Here is a 17,387-nt window from a genome sequence, read left to right on the forward strand (position 1 = left end):
TAATAAGGTGTTGTATGTTGATTCCCTACACCACAAAACTGAGAACTCTTTCTAATAGAACTTGTAGCTGTTGTAGGGAAGTAAATAAAATTACAAAAAACATGTTAGGACCTTGTCAGGTAGGAACGAAATACCTATGATGACCATTAAATATCACACAAAGAATTACGACTTGCAAAATAGTTTCAGTGTTGCAATGTATAGACAACTGTAGTATTTGATTCAGATTATATTGGATTTGCAAATATACTCCGAGTCTGTGAGGGGCAAAATAAACCTCTAAAACGCAATGAAAAATGTTGATAGTAATTATAGTAATCATTAATCAACTTATTACCTAAAAAATTTTTATAACAGATATACGTACATACATACATATATACATATATCTATGATTTTTGCCAAAAGGGGAGAATATTTACATTGTAAGTATTAAAAATAAAAATAATTTATTATTTTTTATAATAGAGAATTAATGCTCAGATCAAAGTAAAATAAGTTCAACTAATTATAATAAAAAAAAAAAAATACATAAATAAAATGTATTTATTTATTTTTGGTTCAACTAAACCAAAATATAAAATTGATTAAAGCTCTACCAGACACTCATTTCTCCTACTTAATAATGAAGACAATTTAATAGTAATTAATATGTAATTACTATTATCATTAAAAAATAGAGTATATAATTTGAAACTATCTTGAAACCGGTTCCCACTTCTGCAGCTAAACAAATATACTACAAAAACAAAATAATGTTATTGCAGAATTGAATGACGTTGATTGTTTGCATACAAATTTTCACTACTGGGAGTTGTTTTTGTATTACTTCACTGCTTTAAATCAATGTATTAAAACTTTTTCTTCTTCTTGACTTCGATATCAAAATTAAAACAAAAACAATATCATACACATTACTTAAAACTTAGTAAAGAGAGTTTTGTTGTTATTTTAAACTTACACCGTATCTGATTTAATACGTGAGTTTCTCTTATGATTTACATTGTGTTCGCATCTTTCTAACCAACGGTACAGCTCATATAATTTGTTTATATTTTTATTAAGAGAACTTTTAGTCATTGCCGTATATAGATGCTTCTGGATTTACTCCTTTTTCTCTGCTCTTCAGTTTAGAAGCACCTGTCAATAATAAGGCACTTCTTTTTTTTAATAATTGATTTAGTTATTATTAGTTATTTAGTGATTGTTATTAGTGCGGGTGAGAAATCGCGAAAAAGCGTAAATAAAGTCGCGAAATATTTAATTAAAAATAATATTACGGGTGATTTTTAATAAATATAATAATTAGTAATTATTGTTATTAATATGTGTTTTTTATTAATTTAATAGTTTATATATTAGCAACAAATAATAAGTGTTTTTTAAGTGCTTTAGTGTTTCGTTTTTTTCTAGTGATGTAAAATTAAATCAGTTTTCGCATTTAAAAAAAAATTCAGATCAAGTCATTATAATATTTTTCTTTTAATTGTGTTTAAATTAATTTACTTTATATCAATGTTAGTTTTTTTGCATTTTTTTATTATATTTGAAGTCAAAATTAAATTACCGTAAATACAAAAATGTGTTCGAATACTCGTTTAACTAATTGTTTAATCAAGACTCATTTTATGTATCAAAATTTATTACACGCAACTGGAAGTAAACATTATATTTGAAGCTTTCTTCACTTTGCGTTTGGTAAGTACAGTTTTTTAATTTTTTTTTTATTAACATTATAATGTTACAATGTTATTTATGTTTTATTGATGTTATATTGATCATGTAATCAATTAAAAAATAAAAAATTAAGGTTTGTGTTATCTTAATCCGCACTCTTTACTACATATATAGTAACTGTTACTATATATGAATATTCAAATATTATTATATGATATTACCTTTAAAAATATTTTTCTATGATATGTCTTCGATACACTGGAACCTCTTCAACAAACGTAGTCATCTAAAGTTCACATTAACGATATTAGAAAAAATTACTTTATTATAATTTAAAACGCAATATTGTATAAGATATGATATGAAACACCAAACGGCTTCTAATACAAAGAAAAGAAATCTTATAGGCAATTATGGAAAAACATTTATTTATTAGAAACAGTATGTATTCTAAGGAAAAAAAGAAATCTCACACTAGAGAATAAAATTTTTTTAGCTTCATTCGTTTCAAGAATCAATTAAGTATAGATATTACATATTCTTTCCAATTATCTTCAACTGAAACAATATGAATCTGAGTCAGAAATTGACATGTGAGTTCACCTGACCAGTTTAATTTGGGAATTTTAAAAACTTTAAAGCTGATAAAAAGTGTTCATTTGTTTTACGCTCCAGTTTTTCTAATACTATTATAACGATTTTTGTCCTTTTTTATACCTTAGCTTTTCCTTTTGGAAGCTCTATGTTCTTTGTACTTTGAAGCATTTTCTATAATTGCTGCCTGCACTTTGAATGCAAAACAGCAAAACACTACAATTTTGCTGCTGTACGAAATGGGAAAATATAGGATTTTCTGTTCCTGGAACAACTTTTTAATTTTCAACATTTTTTCTACAGATCACTGCTGCACTTATCCTTTACTTGCCATGTTGGGTAACAAAATCCTACCAGCAATTCTTCGCTTCCTAGTAAAACAACAACACGTGAAGCATGAAGCTTTTCTTACATTTTTCGATTTTGCTCCAGTATATGTTCCAGTAGTTATGTTTTTTTTTTCTCGTTTCGACTAACTGCCATTATCTGCATCAGCGCTCACATAAACTTCTTCTATTCCTCTACCCCCGGAACGGTGTGCTATCACCAGTAAAAGGAAGCAATTTTTTAAGTTGCTCTCAGGCACTTTTCTTGGCCTTTCCATGCTTCTATTGAGTCGTTTTGTGTTTCTCGAATTACAAGTTAACATGTAAGCTCGTACTTCCATGTACTCGTTTATTTGTGTATTTTGTCCCCATTTATATATAAAATTGTCTATTTGTACCGCTACCGCTACTGCTACCGTGTCTTGTGCCGTTGCTATACTTTTCCTGAACTTGTTTCTTATTATTGTGTCTTTCGTATTCCTTTGGGTTTTCGCAACTCTTCTTGCCGTGCTTTGGCAAAATGTGCAACTCTAATGGGGATTTGCAATTTTCGCCGCTCGGCTCTGCTGCAGCAGGAAAGTGGATTGCATTTAATATAAGCAAGCATTCATGATTATTTTCCTTTTGAAACAATTCTGTCGAAATTGCAGACAAAACACAATAGGATTGTTAGTGTGGAAATAATGAAAATGCATGCCGAAATTGCATTTTATTACCATAACTCTGTGTTGGTATTTGGCAGGCTTTTCATAATAAATTCTCAAATTAAATTATACATTCGAAATATAATTTTGTGCAATTTTCTTTTAATTTGCAGTGCTTATAAAAAATTAAACTAAATCTTTATGTTGTACGTATTCTCATTTGAGATGAACATTTGGCAGTTGTGTATAAATGGGTTTTGAGTGGGATTAAAAATGATTGTTGGATTAAAATTTTCACTTTAGCGAATTATGATTTCTATAAAATGGAATAGATACGAAAGAGTTATTCAAACTAGACCGTAACACAACTTAGTTGAAAGATACTTACAAATATTGTGTTTGAAGAAAAATTTCCTTATTTTTAACTTCATTTTTTTTTAAACTTTGTCGTATTTCGTACAGCAGTTTTCCATTTTAGACATGAAAAACTTAAAAATAAAATAAAAATATTAATTTTATTTAAAATTTAAAAAATTATTCCATATCCATGTAAAAAAAATTTTATATGATTTTGCTTAAGCTAATATTAAAAGTTTAGTTGAACGATTCAAGTAGAGAGATCCAACAAGCAATGCTTAAAAGAATATGCATGTTTGTTTAGATCTCGCAACGCGACCTTAGTTATTGAAGAAAGCAGGAATTAATAAAGTATGGGTTATGCCCAACGCACTATTAAGCTAGAGTTAATGACTACAGAGCTCATAGTTTTTAAAGTGATCATCTATCATTAAGGTCTTACTCTAAGCTGCTCTTACCACATTTATTGGTATAACGTACACCCAATACATATATATAAGATTGCTAAAGTAAGAATGTATGTGCATTCCATTCAAAAGTACACATCATATTATATAATGTATTACAATTAAGATAAAAAAAGTTGTGTCGGCTCTACAATTCCTTATATCCATCGGTATCCTCTACCTTCCGTCAAGTAAAATAAAATTAATTGCAACCTGGGTTGCCGTTTCTTACTACTGCTTCTTATGTATATTAGTATCAATATAAGATGTACTCAATATATATACTGATATAGACTGATACTGATATATATCTATCACTATAATTAAGTTATATGCAATGTATATATATATAGCGCAGAGCACCGTGACATTTATTCACAATTTGCAGGTCAACGCATTAAAAAAGTACAGACTCTGCAGTCAGTAGCTGTAGCAATGTAATGATAATCCATTGGAATTACCAGATATTGCGCCTATAGCAATTAAAGCTATACGCTTAGATATAGTTTCGTACTTGGGTGGGACCGAGACCGAAACTTATTAAATATCTCTGCTATGCCCAACGCCATAGCAGTAATTTAAAAAATACAACTCTGTATCGAATTAAAGTAAATTAATTCAAACATTCTACCAGTGTAACCAGTGATGATTTTAGCCACTGCCAGTCACCGTGATACTTCCATTAAAAGAGCCAACCACAATTGATAAAGGCATCCGAAGCTGTGTACCCTGATTTACAACTCTGGTTGGGTAAAGCAAGTGAAACTAACTGCCACCACTTGTACTTCAAACGGGTCTCGGGTGACGTCTAATGAATTTTGGTTCTTTCCTATGACACGTATGCCTTAATAATGAATTATATGATAATAGACTTGGCTAAAAACGCATTGCTTTTGAAATCAATTTTAAGTCACAGTGTATATATACACTAATAATAACTATATACACTAATAATATATACAATAAATGCTTACTCTCAATGTAAGCAAGTAAATGACGGTATATTTACCATTATTGTACATATAATTGTGGTTTGATTATCCGTATCCATTCAAAGAATAATGGTATACGATAGAGACAAATATAAAGTACACTGCATGGCAATAATGCATGACCATCACACGTCTACTTAAGTTATATACTTTTGATTAGCATCACATCATCGGTGAATTATTTCTTTAAGCATTTGTCTATGTCAATATCTGTCAATATATCTTTCAGTCGATTCTAGCAAAATTTCAATTAGAAACGCTTTATGATTCTTTTGATCCATTTGTCAATTCAAATGGGCATATAGATCGAATTGTCTAAGTACTTTCAGTTGCAACTGTCAAAAGGTCAATATATCTTTCAGTCGATCCTAGCACAATTTCAATTAGCAACGCTTTATGATCCTTTTGATCCATTTGTCAATACAAGTCGGCATATAGATCGAAATGTCTAAGTACTTTCAGTTGCAACTATTCAAAATTACTATCAAAAATAAGTTTATATAGAGAAAAACTGGGCTTCGAACCTGAATTTATTTGCTCCGATAAGAATATTGATTTTTTTTTTGTTTTCGGTTCAGTTTCGGTTCAGTTTCGGTTCAGTTCCGGTTCAAAACAAAAAAAAATATTTTGCTTCAGTTCCGGTTTTCGCTCCGACAACAGTATCGGTGTTTTTCGTTTTTCGAGTCGGTTCCGCTTTGAAGCCATGGAGAAAAGGATATGTACATTAAATTTTAAGATAATAATAAAAATGAGTAATAAATTTGTAATTTATATCCCCACCTATGTGAAGCATTTTAAATTATAATTACTTATTTTACATGCATTTTAATAATATTTGAATTTTATTTATTTTCTACTTCAATTACTTTTAATGAATCGCTACTTCAACTTTCAAGAAAATAAGTTTCCAATTTAAATCTTCAAAGATTTCTCTTAACTTTAACTAAGTAATTTAATGAGATATAATTTTAACCAATATCTGTAGAAGTAAGACACGGACTACGATAAAAAAATGAGAAAATAATTATATCCTAATTGCAATCTTGTTATTTATTTTGATATCAAAAATAGTAATTAAGAGTGGAAAAATTTTAAGTACATATTACGCTACATAGTATTTAATTAAATGCTTCCTCCTGTCTTACTGTCTTCTTGTCTTACTGTCTTACTGTCTTACTGTCTTACTGTCTCGCTGCGTATCTTCTACTCGCACTTGAAACTAAACTTTGTGTTTATGTGCACTTTTTCATCTTTTGCGTTACGCTTTTAGGAAGTGAAATGCAATCTTCTTTACAGCGACGTTTTCAATTAAGAAAACTATCCTTAAGCTTTCATTAAATTCCGCACTAAAGTAATATTATTCTACTTACTTCCACTAGAAATGTCGGTCACTTGCGGTTTGCTGCCGCAGCAACACATTTAGAGCCCACTTTTACGCCCGACAAATCATTACACCGTGCTACACTTAAGCGCGCACTTCACCCTCCATCACACTGACATTCATTGCAGCGTACCGTCGGCCCTGCCGCCTGCACTGTGTTACACTCCGACAGATCCTTATGAAGTGCAAGGAAAAAAGCACCATGGAAATAATAAATTATATGGAAATAGACATGGCAAAAAATCGCATTGCATTTGAAAACATTATTTTTTATACGAATACCTCACTGTGCTTCGGTTTGCTTTCATCTGGTATCTGGTTGGGGGTTTGGTGTGCTTGAAGGGTGCGAAAGTTGGAAATTAGAGAGCACTGCATTCCAAACAAAAACAAAGAAAAATGAAACAGAGACTGAAATAATAAGCGCTATTAATGACCATGTAATTAGCGCCCCCAATCAAAATACCTATACAATCCGTAAGGGACACAATAACGCCTGGGACTAGCCGGAGTGCGACTATACAAATGAAAACATAATGAATCCATTTATTTTTCTTCTCATAATATTAAATAAACACTTTTGTCTTGTTTGAGTGGAGGAAAGCAGTGAAAAAATAAGTTCATTGTCAGCTCACGCTGATGACTTTGCAAAAATAGTAATTTATATTAATTAAATGGAGAAAAATATATTTGTTAAATGGAGAAGATTGATTGATGTACACTCGTGTATATGGCGAGGAATCTAATATTTAATAATGTTATGCAGTTTTTTATTAAATTCTTCATCTCAGAGTTAAATGGAGTTTCTAGTGATATTCACTTATACCCAAATATTTCCTTTAATGCAAAGGCACACTTTTAAAGCACTTACCTAATACTCTACTTAGAGTAGAGTAGAGTAGAGTAGAGTAGAGGATATGACTTATGAAAAGTCTTCATAAAAAATAATTTTTATTTCATAACTCCGCATAAGCGACACTAAATTACAATTCAAGAGTGAAACTAATTTCAACTAAACACTTTCAACTTAATGCCCTCGACGAAGTTGAGGAAAACTTATGTCGAGCATCTTTCAGAGTTTCGCATTCAGAGTTTCCACTGACTGCAAACACAACTAAGTTTCCTTCAATTTAGTTTTAATGCCACAAGCCATTATTTTCATATTTGGAGAATAACAATTTGTCAAATTTTAGCAGGTTTTAAATTAATTCCCCAAAATTAATGCAACTTCCAAACTAAAATATTTTCACGTCTGCCTTTGTACGAGGAAAACTTAGGAAAACTTTAAAAATTCATTGCCTTGTCGTGTTTTGTTTGCTAAAAAGTGTCGCAGAAGGAGCGTAGTTTGCGTGCGACCGCCGAAGCAGCTGCGACAAGCGAGTTTATGTCACAAAATGCCTCCATATGTGCACACGTGACGTATGAGTATTAAGCATGAAAAACGAAGAACTGTCATCATATGACGGGAATCAATCTAAAGCCATCTAATAACTTAAAAAAAGTCATAAATCTAAATTTAATGTTCTAAACGTGACTGCGGCAAACGAAACGCTTAGACAGACGGTCGCACTTGTGCCTCAGCGGATACACGTTTTTGCTTCTGTTTTTGTTTTTGGTTTAAAAATGCTAAAGTTGTTAGCAGAAACGTCACACTTTCGTTTGTATTAAAAGAGAAAAGCAAGCAAATGAATGTATTTCCGCTTAGGGATTTCAAAAAGCCTTCACACGGAATATGCTGGGAACACGGTTAAGAGGACACCAGTGCAAAGTTCTCCTTTTCGATTATTCCACAAAAGGATGCGGGAATATGAAACTAGGATCAGTTTCATATATCCTTTCCGATTGACTGTTAGGAAAGCCAAAACTGAACAATTTGAAGTTTGTTTAATGCAAACAAACTAACTTAAAAGAGTTTGATGAAACCTACATGAAAATGTGCGTACCAGACTGAGAAGAGTGTAGCAAACACTTTCATATCAAGAAAAGCCGTTTCTTGAAGGATTTGGACTAAATTCATCAAAACAATGGATGAGATATGTCAATTGAGTACAAAAGTGCCAGTGCCATTTTGAAATATAGTATCATTAAGATTACTTTCAGGCCCTGTGATAACTGAGGCTTTTTGTGAAACTAGTTACCACTTGAATCTATTAGCATCTATCATCGAAAAACATGACGTTTGTATTTGTTTTAATATATTAAATGAATGATTGTGACAGCTTAGTAATCTTGGATTATAAGTTCTCATATGAAATCGAGATATTTAATTTAAGTTAATTGCCAATATCTTCAAATATATTGTGGTTTAATTGAAACTGGTTAGTGACTAACTAATTTGTGGTGAATGCTGAATTTTTAAGTAACATGCAGTTACTTAACACATTTTTACATTCCACAGAAACAGTCAAAATTTAGATCTATATCTAATACTCTGACACTTTTTAGAAGACTATCAAAAAAAATAAATTTTATCGTGTTATACCACTATAAGATATATATTCCAGTGCTAAATTTTCAAGTCTTGTGAATGGTAATTCTCTATACTCAACTAGGATAGGTGGAAGGGTTCTTCGGTCGTAAGTAGGAACATCATTTATAAAAAGAATATATAACAAACACAAAGATACTTAAATATAGGGAACTTAACGAAAATGCGAATGATGTTTTGGTGCTTATATTGTGGGTAGGAATAACGTGAATCTGCGGAATATATATCCACAAGCATACTCACATATAGCCAATTTAACGAATACGAGTATAAGGACTATGAATGCAAAGTAGTTTCAAACAAAAATATACAAGCATTTATATAGGTATCATACACGGATCAAAATAGCATGATATTATATTATAGAAACAGCTATATTCCATTTTTAAAATTAAGTATGTATGTACTTAGATGGATATAAGTACATACATACTAAATAACACTAAGAGCAGTGGTGAAGTACGGATCATATATGTATGTATATCTCAATTTTCTTGAGGATGATATGTCACGCATGTTTGTGACCCGTTAACTAACCTTTGACCGAATAATTCATATTTGGAAAAATCTACTGACTGAATGGACGTAAACCTTGTTTTGATGAGATTGAATAATTGCACTAATGTAAAGTGGTAGCAACAATTTATATAATTCAAACATTAAATATATAATACATGTCAAATATTATAAATGTATATTACATATTACATACACATACATCAATATATAAATATATATTAAATCTATCATGTCTATAATGAGTGTAAAGTAGTATTATGCTAGTTTTCACATGAAACAATAATTATATAAAAATGTGTGTCCTCATTTCGAAGTTTACTCATCTTTTCCAGTTAGACATGATTTTATAATAATTCGTTATATATGAAAAAAGTGATTTAAAAAAGCACTAAACCGTTTTGCTTTTTGTGAAACTCGGAGCAAGGACGAAGCTCATAGTGCTAAAAGAGATATGTAATACGTGGGTAGAGCTGATTTAAATAATTTATAAAAGAGATACCCCTTTTCGGAACCGGTAAACAATCATGTACTTTTAATTAAAATACACTGCCTTTAAATATAAAAGCTTAAATAATATTAAAAAAGCTAGTTCGAATAATAAAATAATGTATAATATATATGAATAAGAAAAGCAATATTATTAATAAACTCGTCATTACAATTGACTGAATAAAAAACAAAATAAATTATAATTAACAAATTAATTTATAAATAATTGTAATTTATAATCAATATCAATTAATTAATAAATTAATTAATTATTTTGTCAATTCTAAAAATGTGTGTTATACGAATGAAAAAACATTTAAGAACATTGCCAACTATTGACAATTATTGGCAAATAAAATAATTTAACTCGTATTTTTGATTATAAAATAATATATTAATAAAAACAATTTAAAATTGTTTTTAAGTTTGTTTTAATAGATTACTTCAAAGAATAATATATTATGTAAAATAAAATAAAATAAAATAAAATTAATGATATAAAATATTTTGAAAAAAAAATAAAGTAAAATCAAACAAAATAAAATAAAATAAAATAAAATAAAATAAAATAAAATAAAATAAAATAAAATAAAATAAAATAAAATACAACAAAAAAGTTAAATAAAATAAAATAAAATACAACAAAAAAAATAAAATAAAATAAAATAAAATACAACAAAAATAAATTAAGTAAAATAAAATATTTTAAAATAAAATAAAATAAAATAAAATTAATAATGTAATATATTTTGAAAAAAAAATTAAATAAAATAAAATAAAATAAAAAAAATAAAATAAAACACAACAAAAAAATTAAATAAAATAAAATAAAATACAACAAAAAAAAATTAAATAAAATAATACATTTCAAAATAAAAAATAAAATAAAATAAAATAAAATAAAATAAAATAAAATAAAATAAAATAAAATAAAATAAAATAAAATTAAATGCGACATAATAAAATAAAACAAATTGAAATTAAATAAAGTGTTTAAAAAATTACATTTACTTGCACTTATACAATAAGTTATATACAATTTGATATATTATTTAATTTAAGAAAATATAAATACGTATTATTTATTGAAGGTGCAATATTGAAGTCATAAATTAACTTCAAATTATTTAAAAACCATGAGTAATAAGTTTGTGTGATTATTCCTTTGTTCTTAACGACTTACTTGTAATACTTATTCGAGACTTTTTATGTTCTTACCTGTAATTAGATATAAAATATATATAGTGAAATTATATAAATTGAAGCATTTTTAAAAAAAATGACTGCAAAATTAAATACATAGTGAAAGGGTATGGCTCTACTGAAGCTGGAATACCCGTTAGTAATATATATTGTAAATAAAACTACTATAACTGATCATTAAGTAAATAAAAAATATGATTTTAATATATGAAATCAGGTCAAGTTATTTAAATCAAATTTTCGTAAAATAATATATAAAAAAGAGCATTGTTCAAATTTACATTTATCTGGGAATTAAATTCGTATGAAAACCACAAGCTTCTAAACGTTTTCTTTTTAATAGCAATGTCATTAACAATAGTAAATATTTAAATATAATGATATATTACACTTATGGTTGGGATATCAATCAACTTCAGACTTTAATATACCTAGTGTTAATTATGCCACTAGATGTGAAATATAATATCATCTAAAAATCGTCTATCGGACATCATACTCAAAGCTAAGCCATAATAATGGATGGACGTTTTCAATGCTTCAAAAGAATGCTTAAGAATTTCTCGCCTCCTTTAAAAGTTTAAGAAAACGATAGAGGACCTTTAAAAATTTCCTGAATGAATTCAAGTCTATAACTCAACCAATCTACGAAAAATATATAGTGAATTCGGTTAAGTGCTAGTATAGTTACATGGAGCCTACTTCGAAGACAAAAAAATATATATTTGTAATGATTGATGATTTTTATGTCGCAATTTATTGAAGGCGGACACATTCTTATAGAATACTTGTATGAAAAATAATTAACGTTCTTCCCTTTGCTTAATTGTGTTTCACTTTATAGCCAAAGAAGCAAATACCGCTCTCAATCTAAACAAGAAGAGTCTAAAGAACAGTCTAAAGTCACGCTCTCGTCCACTAACAGGTCACGCCACAAGTAATAATCACCTACACAAAATAGTTATATCCATCCGATTATAATATTTGCAGATTCTGATATGATGAGGAAGAGTCTATGGAACATCTGATCATCAACTGTGTTACACTAAGCCACAAAATTTTAAGTGTCTACCAACTAGGGGATGAAGACCTTTGAAAATTTCCTCCGAAGGAACTGGTTTGAACCTCGAGAAACTAAATCTCTAAATACAAAGGTGTGCATAATAGATCAAGCTGTTCGCAGTACATAGGGGGCTTAGTCTAACCCAAAACCGCCCCAATACCATTGACCATTGTTGACTAACTATATGTCAAGAAGTATGCCTTCAAACTGATTTCTTGAATTTCTTTTTACTTTAATGTCATTTTAATTGGTTTTTTTAATTTTTAAAAAGCGACTTTAATGTCACTTGCTTCAAATATGAAATATTAATTACTTGATACAGCATAAATTGTTGTCAAGAAATTCTTTTCATAATTTAATTGTGACAAATATGTGTGCTTCCCCAGTTTTCTTTTCACTTTAAAAATAAAAAAAAAATAAAAAAAATATACGTGAAAGAGCATTTAACACGCGTGACAAAACTGCGTCTGTGTCATTTGTTTCCTTTACTAAAAACATCATTTTTCAGAAAACTTGAGCAGTTTTCCAAGCTGCGGGTGCCTAGCCTTTGAGGGCCTTAACAGATTAGGTAAATTACATGGAAACATGCAGTTCAAAATCTCTGCGGGTGTATGCTTGCCACATTTTCATGTAATTTTTTCCTCGGTGTCTGCTTTTTTTTTTTGGGTAAAATTTTTTGCCTCTCGGTTTGGTTAAGCTTAATAATAATTTTATTTTATGTCAAGTCATAAAGAAATAAATAAGTAAAGGCAAATGAAATATTTATTGCACGAAAAAAGGCTTTTATGCTTAGTTCTTTTGATTAATTTCAACTCACGAAGACTGGCAGTAAGTCAGTAGGACACAGCATAATGATTTGCTTTAAGAAAATCAAAATCAGAAAAGGAATGATTTCCTGAAATATGAAAGTGTGTTTCAAAAGAATAAACTCATAAAATAGTAATAATAAAAGTTCTAATATTATCGTTAATGCTTTGAAAAGTTCTTTTGTTTGATTTATGACTTTCATTCACAAATAAAATTTACTTAATAGTTTTATTATGCGGAAATAAAATTGAACCAAACGATTCCAAAGGATTCCTATATTTGATAGTGAATGCGGAACTAATTGTTTTTAGTAGAATTTTATTTTTGTTGCTTAATACCAGAAACCAAGCAGTAATAAATGAACTTAACGAAAAAAATTATTTAAATAATTTTAAGGCTTACACAGCACAAATAGCTTAACGAAAATTTAATAACAATTCATAGCTTCCACATCCTGACGAGAAACCTAGAAGTCTGAAGATACACAGTTCAAAAAATTATAATATATTTCTTTCAGTTAAATTAAAACGACTACAGAAGTAGGCGTAGCAGGTTACTGCCACGAGTTAGGGATAAAAGTATCATGCTAAGTGTCGAATCAGAGTATCATCTTTCAAATGGAAATCTTAGCATAAAATTTGTGAACGATGTGAAAGTAATTAGGCTTTTTCCACACATAATAAATATGCTCCTTCTGAAGCGATACACATATGCCAACGCTGAACCCAATCTTCCATACACTTTTCGTAGGACCGTGAAGGTATGGCTTTTAGTTCCTTCAGCGAATTCTCTTTTACAAATTAAATCGCCTCAAAACGCTTACCACGAAGGGGCAATTAGAGTTTAGGTAACAGGAAAAAGTCGCAAGGATCCAGATCTGGCGAATATGTTGCCTGAGCGATGACAGTGGTGCCGTCTTTCGTCAAAAAATCGCGTATAACAAGAATTTTCCATAGTAAAAATCTCAAAATGCACTTGAGATAGTCTCATTAACAGCTGCTGTAAACAAAGTAATTGACAGATGGCGCTCAAATTTGTAACATATGTCAAGAAAGGGTGTACTAACGTAACAAAAAAAAATTTTTGAAAAAGATCTATTACTTAAGGAGTAGTTAACAAACAACAAAATCCGGAGCACAAGGTATCGGCAGACAGATTGTATAAAAAGTAATAGTTTTGTATGTGTCATCCTTTGTAGAGTGCAGGAAAGCGATAACTGAGCTATGCCCAATAGAAAAATGCAAATCTTGTGAGTGACCGCATCAAAATGATACCAAAATGACGGATTCGTTGGCTAAGAAAGAAATTTCATTAGAATACATACTTAGCCTAGATATTCCAAAAACTTTACATACAGCTAAGCAATTACAGGACACGTGTTTATGCATGCAAATATAATGTGTATGCAGATATAAAATTGAATCATATCCAGATAGCATAATGTGAAACTTGCAAGTACTCTTACTGTTACTGTTAAAAGCTCACTGCAGTTCGCTAAAGAAGCTACTTACAGAACATGGTCTATTATCATTATATATCTTAGAAATTATATTTCTAGACAGTCATATATGTAGTTATTATAAAGTACCACACTTAAAGGAAACGGTGGAGCATATAATCTTCACTATCAAGCATTAATAAGATTAGAAAAAAATACATAGGCGGTACACAGCGTTTTGTTGTCATCATGAAGAAAAGAGTTGCCGGACTACCGCATTTCTTTAGAAAGGTGAGAATTCTTTAAGTTGAAACATTGCTTTCTTCATAACTGATTGTTTTTTCCTTCTGGTAACACTAAGGTGGCCAGTAAAATCAAAACTAACCTAAATGAACTATAGGTTCTAGTTTCTCATTAAAATGTAGACTTATTTCTGCAATATATATTGATTTTATATTAACAACAACTTATTATTTAACTTAGTTTTAATATTTATTTGTATTTAAATACTTAACTTGTTTGGTTATCCAAATTTCAATAAATTAATCAAACTTTTGTTCTTGTTTCTTTACTATTGTTCGAACCCTTCTAGTTTATTTTCGTCATAAGACGCGTCACTTTCGTGAAAAAAAAAATTTAACGTTATATATAGCTTCTTTTTGTTAAAATTATTTACAACATCGTTTTTTTTTTTATTAAAAATATTTACCTCCTTTTTGTTAATATTTAGCAAATGGAAGGTATATTACTTTTACATTGTTTGAGTTTAGTTATTATATTTCAACTAACTGATTTTCTTTGGATGATATTTGTATACTCCTTACCTTAAGATGCTCGTAAATTTGTAATCTTACAAACTTTCTTTTAAGAAAATCTTCATACTTCTTAACTTTTCACACTGTTTTCTAAAACTTCTGTTACATTTGAATACAAAATTAGCGAATGATGTTATTATTATTATATTATAATTAACGAATATGTTATGAGAGTAATTTATGCAACTTTTCTACCTGAATATATGTTATGTATGTATTCTCATTTCAAATGAATTTTACAAAATCCAAGAAGTTTTATTCAAAAGCAACTCACTTTTTTAATATTATCCCAAAATGACTAATTAAGGAAAACTTAATAACGTATAACGAAATATTTTTCAGATACATACGAGTATTCAGCAACAGAGATAAAGTTTCCTCTATGTAGTTTTCTTTAGAGTTTTTACTAAGTATAAAGTAAAATTGTAGTTAATTATGTTTGGTAAGTCAATGACCTAATAATATTATGAAGTTGCTCACTTCATCGTGCAACGAACGTACTGTACTCTTAATTTACCCAAGCACTTAACACGTTCTTCTGCATATAAATACGGGCTCATACCCCGGCCAAAGCATAGACTAGTCGCAAACTGCACTCTGCCAACTGCAAACCGCCAACTGCCAACTGCGAAATGTTAACTGAAAACTGCAACATGTACAATGTAAATTTTTAAATAAGGTTTCATAAGTAATAATTCAGATAATGTAAAAGTAAAAATTAAGTAAATACTCATACTCATGTGTGTGTGTGTGTGTGTGTGTGTGTAGTAAGAAGACTACAACACTTGCTCAGATATGCAATGAATGCACTTACGAGCTGCCATGCCACCAAGAAACGAAATGTCAAAGTTATAAGTTAAGAAAAATTACACAAGTAAACAGTGGAAATGCAGTGGAAAGCGCTGCGAAAATGCGAAAAGCAGTAATAACTTTTCCTTTAATGTTGCATCGAATTACATGTGCAACAAACACTAAATCGCAAAAAGTAATAAATCGCAAAAAACTATAAATTTGTGGGTTTTGAGGTGCATTCTGCTGCTGCTGCTTCTCCTTCTTGTTCTCTCCTAGTACTCGTAGAAATAAAACTAAATTTCTACTGCAGCAAATTTGCTTGCTTGTGTCTATCTATGGAAAAACATAACAAATTAAAATGTAAACATAAACATAAATTGAAAGCCAACACAGAATTCCGAACATAAATTGACAGTTGCATTGATGATTTCAGCAAATTGCCCGAATTATATCTACACAAAAATCTATTTGTATATAGATACATGCCACAGATACATATCGATGCACTGAGATACACATACTCGTATTCGCCACAACGGTAAAGGAAGTATTTATGGAGTCGATGTAAAAATATGGCACACCGTTTGATTGCAGCGTGTTGCCACATTGTAGTGGTTTGACATGTTGGATAATAAACATGGACCACAATCGGGTTTCACTAAATTTTTAGTTTACAGTTGAGTAAATTCACTATTTTGTGCTTTTAGTTTCAATTAAAAATATTTTTTACTTAATATCCAAAAAATTTTTAAGTAAATATTTATAAAACATTTTCATATATTTCAAAATAATGATTTTTTATGTACGAAGTTGAAATTTTTACTACGGAACCAAAATACAAGTGAGTCAAACAAACTAGCATTTCACACTATTGTAAAAAGAGTAAGAGTACAGAGAATAGCAGTAGTAAAAACTATTTGTTTATATACATCTCTATTAAATCACATTTTTGTTTATAGTTTTATCTACGAAATCACGAAATGAAAATGGAAATTTTAAACTAAATCAGACATCCTCAGGCACCTCAAGATTGACCCCATCAAAAAATACATAAAGTATAGAGCCCTGAAATTATTTGCGAAAACTGATAGGCTTACCAACACCGCGTTATCAAATCTCAGAATGGTTACAAACTTCTCGGGGAGGTATGCAGATCTGACGTCAATTATTGCTTAGTCTGTTGAAGTGATAAACAATAATCCAGTCAAGGCGTAAAGATGAGTTTTGAAAATATCGCGAGTAGGAGTAGAAGTACTTAAATGCACTGGCTCAAATAGTTTCTACATAATAAACTAAATCATACTAAATCATACTAATATATACACTATATTCATTGAACCGAACATATGGTCAGGTTAC

The sequence above is a fragment of the Teleopsis dalmanni genome, chromosome 1, assembly GCF_002237135.1.
Source record: "Teleopsis dalmanni isolate 2A chromosome 1, ASM223713v2, whole genome shotgun sequence".
Lineage (NCBI taxonomy): Eukaryota > Metazoa > Arthropoda > Insecta > Diptera > Diopsidae > Teleopsis > Teleopsis dalmanni.